At 37.8% G+C, this 15,015-nt stretch overlaps 1 protein-coding gene across 2 annotated transcripts in view; it reads left to right on the top strand.

The window, feature by feature from the left end:
• Positions 1-797: 797 nt before the first annotated feature.
• Positions 798-15,015, top strand: part of LOC106094111 (ras-related protein Rap-2b) — a 209,739-nt gene continuing 195,521 nt past the window's right edge. For both annotated transcript variants that reach the window (XM_059367459.1, XM_059367458.1), the window contains exon 1: positions 798-1,173. The gene's annotated coding sequence lies outside the window, so the exon portion shown is untranslated. The remainder of the gene's footprint in view (positions 1,174-15,015) is intronic.

The following is a 15,015-nucleotide window of genomic DNA, read 5'->3' as shown; positions in this document are numbered from 1 at the left end:
GAATTGGAAATTAGGTTTTATAGTTTTTCTTCTCTCTTCTTTTCTTAAGGAAATTAAGTCAAGGTGCTAAAACTCCTGATTAGATGTAAATCACTTCAATTGATTGTGGTCAAAGCCTCCACGCCTCGGTCAGTTCAATTGATAATTTTAAACCTTTTTCTATTATCGCTCACCTTTGCCTGCATGTGAGCACACGTGTTGCTAAATTTTCCCCACCTTAAATGCAGCTGAATCGTTGAATGAACTTCGTATGAAGAGAATGAAATATTTCTCAAAAGCTCATATCCATGCTCCAGCACAAGCCAAAACTACATCCTCAAAAGCTTATTCAGCCATAAGGCTATTGCCGTTCTCTCTTTGACTTTTAAAACCATTCTCGTTCTCAGCTATGCTATGATGAAGGGCTTTTCCCGGAGTGAGTGGTATGCTGGTGTAACCTTTTAGAAAGCCAACAAAAAAGCTCAACGGCATTCAACATGTTTGTGGCGGTCGTAGACCCACCAAGAAGACACACACAATCCTTACGTTTGGCATTTCACATGCATCAAGTGAAAATCAGTTTTTCCCGGGAATTCAATGCGAAACGATTGAAATCTGCCACTGAGCGGAAGTGTTGCGAATGGTTTTGCCACAGTGTGTTGTTTGAAAATCTGCCCATGTCTCTCTGTTTCTACATCTCTGTGGCAGCTTGTGTCCTTAGGACCAAATAGTGAATGAACATTTGAATTAAATTGAATTCAATTGAATTTGGAAAGCAAAATAAATTGAATAAATGCTCAGGGAAAATATTCGATTTGAATGCATATTGTGAAACGCCAGTATATATATATATGTGTGTGTGTGTGTGAAACTTATCCTCATTCAAGTTGAAGAATGTTAATGAAAAAAATGTTTTAAATCTAATTACCGATTTTAACAAAAAAAGAATAATAAATGAAAAATTGAAAAAAGGATGTCTTACATTTTGTCTACCCTTTTCGAATGTGCATTTCGAGGTGATTCAGAGAGGGGTCGTGTGTGTGTGTGTGCCAAAAGTGTCTGTGGTTCCATTATCAAAGTCTCTGCTTACAGGCCCCGTGTGGCTGTTGTGTGGAAGCTCCTGATCATCCTTACCTGAGGGAATTCGTCGCTGGTGGTATCCATTTCCCAAACAAAGGAGGAGTATTCTCAAAGGTATTGTATTGGTTTTTTATTCATTTCTTCTTCATTTTTCATTATTTTGCTTTGGTTGAATTCGTTTTTTTTTTGGTTTGTTGAACATAAACACACATGATTTGAAAAGATTGATTTGGAACAACAAAGTAATGAAAAACGTTTAAGGATAACGTAAATGATTTTATTCCTTTTGATTTAAAATCCTCTTGTTGAACTTGTTGTTGATGAAAAGTGTATGAAGACACTCACACACAGGCATTGAGGCATGTGTGAGTGCGTGTTAAAATACACGCTTCTATGATATTTTAATACCTTGAATAAATTTAACAACGCACCCCATACAACTCCCATATCATCATCATTATTAGCAATTTTATCTCATCCACCTGTCGCAGCAACAACAATATTCCTACAATTAATAACATTATCATCGTTGTCGTCGACGACTATGACGACGTTAACGTTGACGTTGTCATAAAAGTAATATTAATAACAATAATTATGATAATGTTTATCTTCCAGCAGTTGGAAAAGGAAAAAAAGATTTCAATACCATAGTGTATTGTGTGGCTCATGATTTATATCGCAATTGTTATTTGTATTGACCCATAACCAATTAAAGAATGAGTCAAAATATTTTTTTGTATGCCATAGGCGAGGGTGTACTTATGTGTGTATATCGCTTACATTGAACGCTATTCTAGAGTATCCTTTCTAGATTTAGAAATCTGTTCTAAGTTCAGCTAATGGGGCAAATGTTCTTTCATTAAAGTCTAGTAAGTAAGCTAGGGTGAAAATCGGAATAAAATACCTTCCTTTTACTGTATAATTGTGAATAGAGCCATAGCTTGTATGGAATATAATAATAATTATAATGAAAATAACAAGTAAGAGCGTGCTAAAATCGGCCTGGCCGTTGTACAGAATTTCGACCAAATCGGATGAGAATTGCGCGCTCTATTGGCTCAAGAAGTCAAGATCCAAGATCAGTTTATATGACAGCTATACCAGATTATGAACCGATTTGAAATCATACTTAGCACAGTTGTTGGAAGTGACACCAAAACACTACGTGCAAAATTTCAGTCAAATCGGACGAGAATTGCGTCCTCTAGAGGCTCAAGAAGTCCATACCCAAGATCGGTTCATATGGCAGCTATATCGAAACAAGGACCGATTTGGCCCATTTATAATCCCAATCAACCTACACTAATTTAAAGTATTTGTGCAAAATTTCAAGCGGCTAGCCTTACTCCTTCGAAAGTTAGCGTGCTTTCGACAGACAGACGGACGGACGGACGTACAGACGGACGGATATGGCTAGATCGACTTAAAATGACATGACGATAAAGAATATATTTACATATTTCGAGGTGTTACAAAGAGAATGACGAAATTAGTATACCCTCATCTTATGGTGGAGGGTATAAAAATAATAATTCGTATCGAATTTCCGGAATATCCATACAAAATTGTAATTACTTCGACTGAAAGAGTGCAAATCGGGCGATTAGTATATATAGGAGCTATTTCTTAATCTGAATCGATTTCCATAAAATTCACTAGAAATATCAACAGTCATAAGAGAGTTCTTTGTGAGAATCGTTTAAAAAACTACTGCATTATGTCAATATTACTAAAAATAGGACGAGCATATATATGGGAGCTAAAGATTTTTAAACCTCATCCAATTTTGACCCTATACATAGTGGAAGGGAAGTCATAGAAGAAGTTGTGCAAAACTTTAAGAAGATGGGTTGATAAATGCTCTTGCAAAGGCTATAGAAGTGAAAATTGGGCTATACATATAAACGGGAGCTATGTCTAGCTGAAGTTAGGTTAGGTTAGGCTAGGTGGCAGTTTGCCTTCATACTCACATTGACATTTTCGTCCATTGTGATACCACAGTAGAGAGCCTTCTAGAAAGTGGGTGTCAGAAATTTAAGAAGAAGCGCGAACAGTCAAGGCGCTTGGAAATTCTATTCCATTTCTGACTTGAGTAATAAATTTTTTGTAATGTTCATCTAAAGCAAAGTAAATGATACCACAGGAAAAGGAATATGAAGACATCCTCACAGTTTATGCAAATGTCAGACACAATGAATGAGACGTCTGTTCCACCCAGCGACAGCAAAGCGCTGGACCTCTTCATGGTTAGATTAGGCCCAACCCCCCCATTTATATTGAAGACTAATCTTAGATATCGCTAAGGGCATACCTACATATTCCAGTTGACATGGAATGTGTAAGGCCCTGGCCCGACCTGAAAGATCTCCGTGGCCCCGCACATCAATCATGAAAAGAACAGGTGCATTTTGAACTGTTCAGAAATTTCGTTGAGAGATCTGCGACAGTCGAGGGCGGTTTTTAATTCAGCAACATGTTCCCCAGAAATTAATGGCTGTCTGAGAAGATATTTATGACGATCGTCCGTATGTCTATATATTAACCATTCCACAACTTCTTTAATTGATAGTTTATTCACACACAGTGGCTGGGCAACCTTCTTGATATGTCCAGACCTAGTTCTTCAGAGTACACTCCAAATCCTGCCTGGTCGTCCAGTTTGGAAACATTCATATAGAAGTCTATGCAACTTCTATTACCAGGGATATCGTAGTTTCAATCGGTACTATAAGGAATTGTGGTACAGTAATTTTTATCAGAAAGCGGCTACGGAATATCGGGCATTGTATCAAGGATAACACAGTGTCCGCCGTATAACCAAGAGAAAGCTCCCTTAGCGTCACAGCAGTGGTCTGAGAAATTTCTTTAGCCATATTGATTTTGCATTAGATTTATCATTAAATTTAGTGCATCAGATGGCTTAGTTCTCAGTATGATGTCCAACCAAGCCATCCTTTGAATTCAGCTGAGTATTGAGCAGTAGGTGGACTTTTGGAGCGCCGTCAAACAGAATGCAAAACCATATAGCATTATAGGTTTGACAACTGCTGTTTAAGCCATAAATTTTGCTATTGGCTCTCTTGCAAGTGTATAGGGCAAGAGTTGCCTTTCTTATATTTTCCAAGATGTTTGATTTAAAATTTAATTTCCTATTCAGCAAAACACCCAGGTGTTTCGCGTTTTCAATAAGTGGAACATTCTCTCCTCCCAAAGAGAAGAGAATGTTTCGTTGTCATACGTAGAGCTTCCTTTGTATTCGGCTGAGTATTGAACAGAAGGAGAACTTTTGAAGCGCCTTCCACCAGACTACAAGACCATATAACATAAAAGATCTGGGAACTGCAATATATCGCCCCTGCATGACACGCTGTTTGAAGTCCCAGCTTTTGCGAATGGATCTTGTACAGGTGTATAGAGCAAGATGTTTGATTTTAAGTTTAATTTCCTATCCAGCTTAACGCCCAGGTATTTTGCTCTTTCAGCAAATAGAACATTCTCTCCTTCCAAGGAGATAGAAGTCATTGTGGCTAACTTGTATCTGCTGCTGAAAAGAAACTACTTCCTTCTTAGGCGAATTTACGCCTAGACCACTTTCGGTAGCCCACTTCGCTGTCGCACTTTCCCCTGACCGCAATTGCCACGTCATCAACATAAGCGTCCACTTTACGACTTTTTTTCCAGAGACCATAAAATATTGTTAATGGCTATTTGCCAGAGAAGAGGAAACAGTACACCTCCATGATGTGTTTCTCTGCGGACCTATCTTTTTAGATCCCCAGATCCCAAGCATTCCGTAGTGCATCTTTTAGTACGTAAGATATAAATAAACTTTCTTACGGAAGTGTTGATGCCTAGAAATTCTAGTAATTCCGAAATCTTTCCATTCCGATAATCTTTCGCCTTCGTGTGATAAGATTTTTCTGTTTTCGGAACGAATATGAATGACCTTTCTGTCGCTTCATCCCACAGGTATGTACAACATGCTGATACAAGCAGAGTATATCTACCGAAACCAAGGAGCCAGTCAATTGGACACAGCTTGAATTCAACCGGTGATACATCATCAGGGCCTGGCGTCTTAAAAGAGCCAACACTCTTTATCGCCCAAAGGAATTTCGACTCAAACACAATTTCCCTAACAATCTCCGACGAATGCATATCAATAACAAATTCTTCTGTCGCCACGTTGTCTGCTGGAAAATGTGTATCAACGAGTAGTTCTAGTGTTTCCTTCCTAAGCATTATCCATACTTTCTTTGACTTCTGAATGTATCCTACCTTAAACCATTTCGAGCTTAGGATCCTTCTTGTCCTAGACAGCTATGTTCATGAATGATTACTGGTGAATCACATAGAGTCACATAAGAATTCTTCCTGCCGAATTTCGTGAGAACCGGTTTATTGCAGAATTTGTACAAATCGTACGAACATATATATGGGAGCTTTATCCAAATCTGAACCTATTTCTTCCAATATCAATAGGCTTCTTCTCTGGGCCAAAATAAATGTCTCTGCAAATTTGGACGAAAATTGCGATCTGAACTTTGCACACATAGTAACATGGACAGATAGACAGACGGATGGACGGACATAGCTAAACCGAATCAGAAAGTGATTCTGAGTCAATCCGTATACTTATCAATAGGTCTATCACACTCATCCTTCTGGATGTTGCAACCAAATCCTGTACCACAGTTGTGGTCTAGGATACAAAAATTGATTGCATGTTGTCTTATATAACAGCATGGCTAGGAGGAAGATATATGAAAATTGCAAATTGCTTCGTGTTAAGATGAAGAGTGAAAGATAGCAGCAAGATTGGGATTGCAATGAGCCAAAATGCTGGCTGTTAAGATGAAGCTCTCATATAGCCCGTTCCGAAGTCAACAAATATGGACAAATAGCTCCATAACCTAACGTAGCTCCCATATATACCAATCTCCCGTTAATTCTTCTTGAACCGCTGCTGGACACAATTCTTATCCGATTTGGCTAAAACCAGGGCAACGAAGTCGATCAATTTTGCCCAGAATCGTAGTCAAGAAAATTAACTCCGGACAAAGCTGTAAAAAATGGTTCAACAAAAAAAGTTAAATTCTAAAATAAGCAAGTAAAAGCGTGCTAAGATCGGCCGGTCCAAATTTTGAAAACCCATCACCATGGATTCTGCTAAAAATATATACAAAATAAATTTAATTGAAGGGCATAATTTTATTCTACATATCAAACTTCTGTCAAACCAGCAAAAATTAAAACTTCTAGGAACCGATCAAGGATGATCGACAGACCGGTTTATATGGGAGCTATATCTGGTTATAGACTGATTTTGACCGTTGTTGAAGTCACGGTTGTTGGAAGTCATAACAAAACACTACATGCTAAGTTTCAGCCATATCAGACAAAAATTACGACTTGTAAGGGCACAAGAAGTCAAATCGAGCAATTGGTTTATATGGGAGCTATATCAGGTTATAAACCGATTTAATAACAAATACTATACGCTAAGTTTCAGCCAAGTCAGACAAACATTGCGGTTTGTAAGGGCTCAAGGAGTCAAATCAGGAGATCGGTTTATATGGGGGCTATATCAGGTTATACACCGATTCCGACCGTACTTGACACCGTTGTTATTAGTCTTAACAGAACATTACGTGCTTTATTTCAGCCAAATCGGATAAGAAATTGCGGCTTGTAAGGGCTCAAGAAGTCAAATCGGGAGATCGGTTTATATGGGTGCTATATCTAAATCTGAACCGATATGATCGATTTGCAATCTCCAATGATCTACATCAATAGTTAGTTCGACCGCTATCGTGATTTCTTCAGACGGATGGACGGACATATTTAGATCGACTCAGACGGTTGAGATAATCAAGAATATATATACTTTATAGTGTCTTAGACGAATGTTTCGCTGTGTTAAAAAAGGAATGACTAGATTAATATTCCTCCATCCTATGGTGGTGGCTAGTCAGAGCAAAATACCTTATACAAGATTTTAGTCGGATTGCTAAAGAATAACGCCCTCTAGAGGCTCAAGAAGATCTCTGAAATCTGAAATCAGTTTATATTGACAGATATGACGCATTTGAAATAATAAGACAACCGACCTACACTGACGGCCAAACGAACAGATAGCAGGCGGTCGGACATGGCTAAATTGGCTCAGAATATCAAGAAGATCGAGAATCTTCTATTATCGGGGCCTATCCATATCGGGGCCTCCCCAACCTCAAAACCCCCAAAATGGGCATAAATGTCCAACGTCACAAAATGGGTATCAAGTGAAAGGTCTTTGGAAGTTGACTACGAATCTCGTATACACATTTAGGACAGAATCTGGGACCAGCCCACCCACGAAATACCTTTCAATAGGACGTGTAGTTCGATTGGGATAATATGTCAATTAAAAGAAAAGACTATGACAACGGATTCACCGTTCCGCAAGACAAGTAGATCGCGACAATAAAAGACTCAAATAAATTGTCGTTTGGTTCTTAACGACTCTCTCCTCCCAATAAATACAACCCCAAACTGTCATTTAGAACGACCGAGAATATATTGTACTCAAATGAAAGGACGTGTCAGAGGGCAATCCCCCTACCCCTATCCTACCAAAAAAAAAGGAATTAAAAATAATATATGAAGGCCGATCAGGATAGAATAGGACAAAAATAAAAGATCTTTGGTAATAGAGAACAATGTTTACCCTCAAATTGGGATGGACACAGGAGGACCTACGGATCTTTAAGAATGTGGCATCCCAAGTGGTCGCTTTGAAATTTGATTTTGAATGAAGATAACCAATACAAAAAAATTAAATAGTGCGAATCTGAACGAGACCCGTAGCCCTGAATATCTTGATAGCCACTTTCAAAATGCTTGACATTATTGGGCTTAAACAAAATCGTGCTCTAGCACGATGCTGATATTACTTTAGGTTCAGGTTTCAAACGGGTCATAATTGCAAAAAATAAATAATAGATTCTGAGCCGTTCTCTCTGCTTGTTAATGGGTCCATCTATCTTCTTTGTACCACAGTAGGGGTGTAGTGTATACAAATATTACAAACCCGTTTTTTGGATAAGCTCAGATTTTGAACAGTTTGGAAGTCCATACTCAGAAACGTAGTACGAAATAATCTTTAAGTATTTTAACAATTCTTTAGTATTATAAACTGAAATCAATCAGGACCAAATGACCCATTTGCAACATTTACCAACGACCTTCATCAAGAAGAAGAATCTGTAAAAAATTCCATACGGATAGCCTCATTCGTTCGAACGCTATCCTGATTTCAGCTATCTGTTGAACTGTTAACAGCCGAAACACCTTTGGAAAAAGTTTTCATGATATTTAAAGCAAGAGCAGGAGTCACTAACCTAAACAGTTATAAATTCGGGGCGACGTCAGAAGAAAAATAACTTAATTTAAATGAAGAGGAAAATATTGAACATTTCATCGACCGATGTCCTGTGTTTTGGGTGAACAGATTGGCGATTTTTGAAAAGGGGCTTCTAACATTGAATGAGATAATTGTTGTTCTGAATAGTCAAGAACCCAACAATTGGGACAAACTTGTTAAATACTTAATCTATTGTTTAAGATATCGACATTTCTTAATGAATCAATACCGCAGGTAGATATGGAGAAATGCCAGACGTCACAAAGTAACATGGCTTTAAATTAATTGTTCTTTATACCCTCCACCATAGGATGGGGGTCTACTAATTTCGTCATTCTGTTTGTACCACCTCGAAATATGCGTCTGAGATCCCATAAAGAATATTTATTCTTGGTCGTCATGGCATTTTAAGTCGATCTAGCAATGTCCGTCCGTCTGTACGTCCATCCGTCCGTCCGTCTGTTTGTCAAAAGCACGCTTACTTTCGAAGGAGTAAAGCTAGCCGCTTGAAATTTTTCACAAATACTTTTTATTAGTGTAGATCGGTTGGGATTGTTAATGGGCCAAATCGGTCCTTGTTTCGATATAGCTGCCATATAAACCGATCTTGGGTTTTGATTTCTTGAGCCTCTAGAGGGCGCAATTCTCGTCCGATTTGATTGAAATTTTGCACGTGGTGTTTTGGTATCACTATCAACAACTACGTTAAGTATGGTTCAAATCGATCCATATTTTGATATAGCTGCCATATAAACCGATCTTGAGTCATGACTTCTTTAGCCTCTAGAGGGCGCAATTCTCGTCCGATTTGACTGAAATTTTGCACGTGATGTGTTGGTATCACTTTCAACAACTAAATTAAGTATGGTTTAAATCGGTCCATGTTTTGATATAGCTGTCATATGAACCGATCTGTGATCCTGACTTCTTAAGCCTCTAGAAGGCGCAATTCTCATCCGATTTGACTGAAATTTTGCACGTAGTGTTTTGGTATAATAATATCTGTGTTAAGTATGATTCAAATCGTTTAATAATCTGGTATAGTTGTCATATAAACCGATCTTGGGTCTTTACTTCTTGAGCCAATAAAGCGGGCAGTTCTCATCCGATCAGGCTGAAATTTCGCATAAGGTGTTTTGTTATGACTTTTAACAACTGTGCTAAGTATGGTGCAAATTGGTACAAAACCTGATATAGCTGCCATCTAAATAGAACTGGGATCTTGACTTCTTGAGCCTCTAGAGGGCGCAATTCTCATCTGATTTGGAAGAAATTTTGTACAATGGCTTCTCTCATGACCTTCTCTATACGTGTCTAATATGGTCTGTATGCATCAATAGCTTGATGCAGCTCTCATATAAACCTATATCCCGATTTTGCTTCTTGAGCCCCTGTAAGGCGCAATTCTTATTCGAATGAACTGAAATATTTCGCAATGACTTCTGCAATATTCAGCATACATTTATGGTCCGCATCGGACTATAACTTTATATAGCTCCAATAGCATAACAGTTCTTATTCAATATTCTTTGTTTGGCGCATAGAACTCGGCAAATGCGACCCATGTTGGAGGGTATATAAGATTCGGCCCGACCGAACTTAGCACACTCTTACTTGTTTCTCCTTCTTTATGGTATATAGTAAAGTATTCAAGTATGAATTGTACACTTTTACGAAAAAATAAGAAAGAAGAATACTACTAATTGCGAGTTTTTGCCCGCAGCATTTTTCCTCGCCTAAACCCAAGAAACGAGCTGTCTTAGAAAAATTCTAGCTCAAGTTAGTTAGGGGCATCGTAATGAAATTTGGATTGTCATTAAGTGGACGAATGAAACTAGTTTAATCAAATTTTCCCTTCTTATAAGCTCTTGTCATAAAACGGCAATTACTCAAAAACTAAAAAAAAAATTTTTTTCTAAATTCTTAGGAGTGGGATTTCTGGAACCCATTTTAGAGTCGTGCTGCATTTTATGTTTTCTTTATTAAAAATAATAAGCCTACTACTTTTAACAGGAGGTGCGGTAAATAGTCAAAAGATGTTAACAAAATTATTTTCTTTGTTATAAAATCATAGTAGCTTAGAAAAAAAAATAAACAAAATGTAAGTGCTCGGTGTCGACTCCGGAGTCGAAGTCAAGTCAAAATTACGCGACTCCATAGCCCTGGCCAAAATTGTGAATGGTGACTCTCCTATGAGCTTTAAATGAATCCGAAGAAGTCAATTACCTGATATATGTTTCCCTATTTAAATCCATCATCCGAGTTTACTTCTTGAGGCTCTAGAAAGCCCAATTCGAACAATGATTTCGCCTAAGTTCGCCAACTGTACCATATACATATTTCACAACATTTCCTTTTTAAGTAAATGTTTTTAAAACATGTTGACCATGACTGTGTCCCCAACAACAAAACATCTGTTCTTCTTACCAAGTGATTTCAAATTGTCCCAATACTGTTTGCGGCAATCACCTACAAACCTCTTTTTTTTTGTACGAACGCTTAAAAACCATTTTAAATTTTCCCAGTTCAAATACCCTTACTCCTCTATAAAATGTGTGTCGTTGATATCCACCAAGCAGGTAACTGCCGTAGTTTAAGCTGAGCATGTTTTCAACGATTGTGTTATTGCCGCACAACACATGTGGGTAAGATGCGAAAGAAAAATGTGTCTGCTTTTCACGGTTCGTTTGGCATTTTAAATTAAACCAATTTTTAAAAATGCTCTCTAACATACACTCCACTTGTTTCAGATGTTCGATTATTTGGGTTTTCTTATGGGAAATTTGTATGTGTGTTATGTATATTTGGTTTCTGGCATGCTTTTGATACTTACCTGGGAAATGATACAAAATAAAAAGTTGACATTTATTTAGACATACAAAATTTGATCGAACCACACCACAAACACTGGCACAAATATTTATCAGCAATCCCAATTTATATTTGAATAGAAAATCTACCTAAAAAGCCATAAATAATCTTAGACTTCAAGACCTCGGCTGGAGAATTGAACATTCCGCTATCCAAGAATTTAGCAGTTTGAATATCGGACAACAACTGTGATTTTCGCGGATAACACTTCATTATTTTTCATTTCAAACTTTATCTTCAAATAACGGCTGACGAGTTTCCATTTTTTAATTATATGCCATTGTGGACTCCAGTGCGTATTAGCTATATTTTTTACATTTGATGACGTCCAATGTGGCGTATGATAGATTTTATGGCCGTATTTCAGTCACCATTAATGGGATTTGGTCGTCAAATTGCATTTCAATACGAAATATACCTCTATTCACATAACCTTAATTCCATATAATCTCGTTTTTATCCCAGCTTTAGTTTGTAATTTAACAGAGATTTTATATATTCTAAGGTTTATGTGGGATTCCTTAAGGTTAACAATGCGTGCAAAATTTATTGTGATGATAAAATATAAGTATACACCAAGAAAAAGAAATGGATGCACATGTAACGTTTGGATATAAACAAGTAAGAGTGTGCTAAGGTCGGTCCGATCGATTATTTTATACCCTTCACCATGGATCGCTTATTGCCCCGTATCACTTTATAGGCAAACAAAGGATAATCGATAAGAGTTGCTATGCTATTGGAGCTACTGGCCGATTCGGGCTATACTTAACTTGGATGTTGTTAAGTATAGCCCGAATCGGACCATGTTGGGCACGTAGGGGAAGTCGTTGTGCAAAATTTTAGCCAAATTGGTTAAGAATTGTGCCCTCTAGGGGCTCAGGAAGTATAATCGATAGATCGGTTTATATGGTAGATATATCAGGTTTTGAACCGATTCAAAGCATACTTGGAACTTCTCTTGAATATCATAAAAAAGTCATAGTACAAGATTGCAGCCAAATCGGATAAGAACTGCGTTCTCCTGAGGCTCAAGAAGTCAAGATACGAGATCGGTTTATTTGGCATCCAGGGACGTAACCAGGATTTTATTTTTGGGGGGGTGGGGGTACCCCTCATTTTGTTCAAATCGAAAATTTCCAAAATTATTGTTACTGTGAATTTGGTAAAGATATCTCAATCTTTTTTTCTTTTTTGAAAATTGTGGTAGCTATTGGGTGCAGGAACTGCCGTATCGGCGGTGACATTTCGTTATAAAGTCAGAGCAGAATTTAGTTTTTTGCTGAAAGTTAGTCCTTAAAAATTCATAAAAATGTAGTCTTAAGAAAAAATTAAATAAAATCTTTTTCGGGGGTGGGTCCGGCCCGTGCTGAAGTTTTGTCATAAGAGAATATTATGAAGGAAGCGCACATGGCCCCTAAGTCTTCATGGAGAACTGTGACTTCCAAAAGAAGGTCACAGCCATCTGGTAAACAGAAGATGGTCGTCGAAAAAGGTAAGGAGCCACCAGGAAATACAACATAGACGAGCTGAAGGATTTGTGGTAGGATTCCACGAAATCATCATTCCCATCATACCCAAGATGGAACATGTGTGGAATCCCGATGAGGGTCCATCCTACAAATTATACGCTGCGAGTATTGCAGGGGCATCTTGTTGCGGTTCGCGACAGCAGAATGCATTGATACCCTCAAAAAGCTCTTTGGAAGTACACTCATAGAAAAAAGTCTGCTGATAATAGCAGACACTGTCTGCTGACCATAAGTAGTTAATTTTGCTGTTATGTTTGCAATTTCAGATCAGCAGGCAGCCTGCTAAAAATATTGTTGTTTGCTGAATGTATCTTCTGCTTCATTTATGTAGGGATTGTTCGAGGGAAAGTTAAATAAAATAAATAAAATTAAAATGAAATATAATAAAATGAAACACAACAAATAAAAATGCATTGCAGACCGGGCCGAACTTTGGACAACCACCATTAGGGATGTATAACTACCTTTCGTCATAATACAGTGAAAAATGCATCATTTATGAACCCCTAGCTGCTATACCTAAATATGGTTCAATATCCACCATCTTCAAGAAGGCTATATAAGGGACTACATAGCTACACACATTCATCGGTTAGGTTAGGTTAGGCGGAAAAGAGGGTGCGGATACACCTAAGTCAATAATTGTCTCATTGTGAGCTATAAATACTAAAAATTAACCTCGAAAAAGAAAATATAAGTTAGGAGTTCCGTGCAACTTACAAAATCTTTAATTGCTTTCCACGCCCTAAAGTTGGTTCATGTCTGGTATGGTGTCCCCACCTAAATACCGGTGTCTGTTGGCTGCGAAAGCCCAGCAATGACATGGAAATGTTCCAAAGTCGCATCATCTTCCTTACATGCCCTACATTGGTTAAAAAACGCACCTTATATGCACATTTATATGACAGCTATATCCAAATATAGACCGATTTGAACCATATTGAACACGTATGTTGAGGAGCCTAACAAAGCCCATTCTGTAAAATTTCAGCGAAATCGAGTAATAAGCGTGCTTTTATTGTCCCAAGAACTTAAAACGGCAAATCGGTACATATAGCAGCTTATCCAAATATAGCTCGAATTTGACCTACCGATTGTGTTCAAGGGCCTAGCGCAACTCTTTGTGCCTATTTTCAGTAAAATAGGTTAATACATTCACTTTTATATTGGTATAAAACCTTAAATGTGAAGATCGGTATATATGGCAGCTATATCCAAATCTATACCGATCTGGGCCGTATTTACTAGGGATATCATTGTATCAAATTTTGGACAATAAAAGCGCCTTTTACCAATGCGCCCTGGACCAAACTAAATAATGATGTCGTGGGGTATAACATAACTTACTGTCCCAAATTTCGAAAATCGTATCATAAATGCTCCTTTTATGGGCCCAAGACCTTAAATCGAGAGATCGGCGTATATGGAAACTATACCTAAATCTGGTCCGATCTGGGCTTATTGAACAAGGATGTTGAGAAGCCTAACATAACTCATTGTCCCAAATTTCTGCGAAATCTGATATTAAATGTAGATTTAAATTGCCGATCGGTCACCACTGTGCCAAGTACGGTCCAAATCGGTCTATTGCCTGATATAGCTCCCATATAAACCGTTCTCCTTATTTTACTTCTTGAGCCCCTCGACGCCGCAATTTTTGTCCGATTTGGTGCAAATGTTGCACGTGGTGTTCTTTTATGATTTTCAATAACTGTGCCAAACACGGTCTAAATCGGACTATAACATCATATAGCTCCTTTCCTGAGCACTTACAAGATGACCTCTGTTATGACTCTTAAGAACTCTGCCAAGTATGGTCCAAATCGGTAAATAACGTGATATGCAAATACAAATTTTACCCATGAACATTCCACTTAGGAACAGGGGCAAACTTCACACCTATCAATGAGTAAATTCCGATTCAAGTTTAAGCTCAATGATAAGTGGCCTTCTTTTTATAGCCGAGTCCGAATGGCATGCGACAGTGCGACACCTCTTTGGAGAGAAGTTTTGCATTCATTTGTTAAAAACTTTCGTACGAAAACATCGATTAGCTGAAGGGGGACTTCAAATAAAATTATTTTAATCTTCTTATTTGAAAGGTGATTCAAAAGATTAATAAAAAATTTCATAATAATTTCCATT

The sequence above is a fragment of the Stomoxys calcitrans genome, chromosome 4, assembly GCF_963082655.1.
Source record: "Stomoxys calcitrans chromosome 4, idStoCalc2.1, whole genome shotgun sequence".
NCBI lineage: Eukaryota > Metazoa > Arthropoda > Insecta > Diptera > Muscidae > Stomoxys > Stomoxys calcitrans.
Note: the sequence above shows the minus strand (reverse complement) of the source record. Positions and strands in the feature narration are given on the sequence as shown.